This window comes from Lactuca sativa, chromosome 1 (genome assembly GCF_002870075.4).
Source record: "Lactuca sativa cultivar Salinas chromosome 1, Lsat_Salinas_v11, whole genome shotgun sequence".
Lineage (NCBI taxonomy): Eukaryota > Viridiplantae > Streptophyta > Magnoliopsida > Asterales > Asteraceae > Lactuca > Lactuca sativa.
Genome location: NC_056623.2, coordinates 107358919 through 107363562, shown reverse-complemented (window position 1 = coordinate 107363562; position 4644 = coordinate 107358919). Strand labels below are relative to the sequence as shown.

Here is a 4644-nt window from a genome sequence, read left to right as displayed (position 1 = left end):
ACAAGAGAACACCATAACACTACACATAAACTAGTTAATACATGGTTGTGAGGTACTACTTCAATTGTACCCTCTGGGATGCGGAACTAAATACTACCAAAGTATAACAAGAGTCTCATGGAGGGAGAGCATAAGATTTGTGTATAGATCTATACGGGACTGACAATCCCACACCTAAACTGCTAGCTACAGTTAGGCTGGTATGCCTGGGGTGACAAATATCATATTGTTCTAATGCCTGAAGAACACCTTAGAGGTTACTAGGTCATATCAAGCATGGTTATACCAAACTCATAATAGTATAAAGTAAACTATGATACACTACAACTGGAGGATTCCAGGGAATACAAACACATGGTTTTATTTTAAGTGATAAGACAGCAATACATTATTGGTGGCAACCAAGGTTTTCATATAGAACATACTATATATTACTAGTGGTAGCCAGGGTTTTCATACAGAACATACTATATATTACTGGTGGTAGCCAGGGTTTTCATACAAAACATACTATACATTACTGGTAGTAGCCACGATTTTCATACAAAACATACCATACATTACTGGTGGTAGCCAGGGTTTTCCTATAGAACAACACGATACTATACACTACTGGAAGTAACTAGGGATTTCATACAAAGGTTTTTCATACAGAACAACACGATACAATAAAACTGGTAGTAACCAGGCATACATACTAATAATTTCTTATACAACTACAGAATATAGTAACGAACGTACAATTGGTCTTAGGTTTTAAGACTACTTTACACTACTAAAGAAAATATTGGATTTTCTTGAGAAACATACAAACATTTTCACATATTCAAAGATAGGTTTTCATTTAAAACATTCTTATGAACACACCAATTTAAATGTTGATACACTTTCAAAACCACTTGTATTTTCAGGGAACCCGTAGACAGGTACACTCGTAGGTTTTGAGAAGACGAAGCTTTTAGAGTCGCGTCTTTTATACATTTGTTATATAATTTGTTGTCATACAAATTATGTATCGAACAGATGTAAATACTTTATTCATTCAATGTAATGGTTTTGTTTACTTTGATTACTATGATGCAATTGTTGTGATACTGTACATGACGTCCTCCGCCCCCCCCCCCCCCCCCCTCCAGAACTTTTCAGCCTTTCTGGTTTGGGGGTGTGACAACATCATCATTTCTTTTGAAGAATCTCTTTATCAATGTTTATATTTCCTTATTTTTGATGCTTAAGTACATGACAACTACTTTCCTATTTATCAATAATTATTTGGTTGTGGTTATTAGTGTTCAGGTCTTAGTTTTTCTTGTTGATTTTTAGTCCTAATGTCTCTCACAGGTATGATCGGTCCTTCTATTTCACTTCTTAATTCATCATAAAATTGCAATCAATGATCACTAAGGCCCTATGGTAATCCATCATGAGTAGTTGAGGAATTTAGAGAATTGGTATGAATTGCTTTCTTTTATTATCTCATTTCTCTATAATCTTGATACTCTATTTAATGTCATTTGTATAATCTTGTTTCTTCTCAAATAAAGATGTAACTTTAGATGTATATCAAGTGTTTGATGAAATGTCTGAATGAGAATATTGGTCATTAGTTTAGATCAATGTGTTTGCAAGATGAATGGAGCATTTTGATCATCAAAGTAGGAGTAAAACTAATTCTTGTGGTCTTAATTTTTTAGTTTCAATTACTCTACAAAAATGCCATCGCATTAGAAGAATATGCATCTTACTTCAATAACATTGATCTTTTATCACCATATAAAATCTGGACTACAAAGTAGCCATGCAATGATAGGAAAGGCTCTAGTGAATCAATCCCATGTTTTGATGTCACTTGTGCAAGAGTTAAAGAAACTCTTGTTGTTAGTAACCCTGTAGTAGAGATATTCAGGTAGTTGTTTTTTTTTAAATCTTTTTTCTTTCAAATTTTTTCTTGATTTGGGTTTCTTGCAACATAATTTTTTGTAGGTTCTTTCTGACATAATGAAATCAGGTGGTTTGCCTGTAGAGAAGTCTCAACATCAACCACATATGTATTTTGCAGTTGATGATCTTGAATATATGGTCAATAATAATATTTATAATTTTTTATAACAGTATTTATTTTTAATTTTAATTGGTATAATTCATTGAACATATTAAAGTTCAAAACATGCTATATTTCCTTATGAACGTCTTGGCATGGGGGCTTTCATAATTTCTTTTGAAATCATCTTTAACGGGTAATAAATAAATAAAACAAAATTAATTCCTAAAATTATGTGTATTACATCAAGATTTATGTTATGAACATTGATTTAGTATTGACCAGAAACCTATGGAGTATACCTTGTTTGGAAAACCAAATCCTTCAGAGTCCATCTAGAACCAACTTCTCAATGAAGACCATAAGGATATTATTAAATCACACAAATTTGAAACTTTGTAAATGATAGGGGACAATCCTTCAGTTGATGTCAAGGGCCCTAAAAAGGCTATGAAATTTATCAAACTGCAAAATGTTAAATTGGATTAGTCAATCAATTAAATTTTTTTCTTTAATTTTTTGTTTTTATATCAGGTTGGATATCCATGGTTTTCATTATAGAAAAGGACTAGTGTTTTAAGAGGAAAATAGAATCACACAGAATATGCGACTGTCTTACATGCCAAAAGAGGCAAGCGTTATTGTTCTTCCAGTGGTTTATATATTAATTCTTGATTCTAAAATGCAGTGCATGAACTGACATGAGATGGAAGACCAAGTGTTTCATATGCTCACAATATGTACTAATTAATTAGACCTAATTCTATTAGTACACGAACAACATCTAACATTTCTCTAATATACATATATGTAACCAAAATTTGTTTTAAGTTATGAACTTGTAGCATTCCCTTTATATCAATCTTGATACTTATTAAATATTGGTAATATCACAAGTAGAACTCTAAGTTTGACACGTAATCGAAAGAAAAGGTAAAATGGTTCCATATGCAATTTTGTTAGCTTTAGGATTATGTTTTTTTCCATATTTTCCATGTTATTCCAAGTTTGACAAGTAAAGTATGTTGTTGTTTGCTGCATTTATGCCTATTTTGGAAGACTAAAAGCTCCATTGCTTGTTTAACACGTAGGTTGGAATGATGCTTAAGGTCATGAGTTTTGATAACAATACTACGGTAATAGAAGACTGTATAATGCAGAAACACATATGGCACCATATAAAAATGGTATTGTTCTTTTCTTTTTCTATTTGTTATTATAGATAAAGTTCATTTATGCTTGATATTTACTTACCTACTTAAATTATGCCTTCTTTAACTGTATTTTCAATTGTCTTTATGGAATAAGTTCAACTGCAGTAAAGTTTCAAGTTCTTTATATTACTTTTGTTAGTTATTTTTACGTGTAGTGTGTATTTGATTTCGCGTTTAATCTTATCCGACATTTATGTAGACATTTGATTTACTAAAATTTTTATTATTTTCCATGAAATACAATGTAATTAGTTTATATATTTAATATTGTAGTTAAAAAAGTGTCGATATAAATAGCTTTAATCCTAGAATCACATGGATATTTACATGCACAAAATATGTGTCATAAGATTTTTTTCTTGTACCGTGGCAAATAATAAATGTCACCAAAAGTGGCATAAATTCTAGTAGCAAATGAGTTATTACGACACAAAATATGTGCCACAAAATACATTTCATCTACTATGGCAAATAAAAAAGTGTCACTAAAAACCTATAAAGTTGCAGCAGCAAAAAAAGAAAGTGCTACTAGAGCGTTTTAGTTGGAGCGTTTCTAGTGACACTTTTCAATTGTGCCACTGATTCTCTAACAGACCTTTAGTGGCATATTTTTAGGAATTTAGTAGCACTTTTTGTGTGCCACTAAATGACTTAATGACTTTTTGTTTGTAATGTCTCTTAAACTCCTCTCATAGATCGGCTTCGCGAATGAGGCTTACTAACGGTTCGACTGACTTAGTCTTATACATACATTAAATATTAAATATTTTATTTTATATATAGTATAAGGTATTTTTTAAAATATTTTAAAATTCCAAGAGTTTAATCTTTTAATACCTTAAACTTCTAATTAAATTAAATTTAAATCATCTTATGAATTTATTGATTATCTTTTAATTAATCATTTAATTAAATTAATAATAATATTCATAAGTACGTATTTTAAGTATTTCAAAATACTTGGTTTAATTATTAATTTCGAAAATTAAAACCCCTAATTTCAATTTAAAATTAAACCACTTAATTTAATAATAATCTTAATTAAACATTTAATTAATTTATTAAATCAGATGAGGATTGGCTAATTAAAGTAATCAAGATAAGTTAACCTAATCCACTCCCCTAATTTCTAAAAATAAGGAAGGGACAATTATCTAGTTAATTAAATAATGAGGTATATATATATATATATATATATATATATATATATATATATATATATATATATATATATATATATATATATATATATATATATATATATATAACATGGCAAAATATCTTTTATCATGAAAAAACGTGGATTTTTTGGTATAATCCGGTTTATATGCATGCAATATACAAATCTACAACTATTTCGTTGTCCGTTGATCATTATTGTTTGTGACG

At 29.5% G+C, this 4644-nt stretch overlaps 1 pseudogene; it reads left to right on the top strand.

Moving 5' to 3' along the window:
- The first annotated feature begins 1239 nt into the window (after nucleotides 1–1239).
- Nucleotides 1240–2716, top strand: LOC111879277 (uncharacterized CDP-alcohol phosphatidyltransferase class-I family protein C22A12.08c-like; annotated as a pseudogene).
- Nucleotides 2717–4644: the final 1928 nt, after the last annotated feature.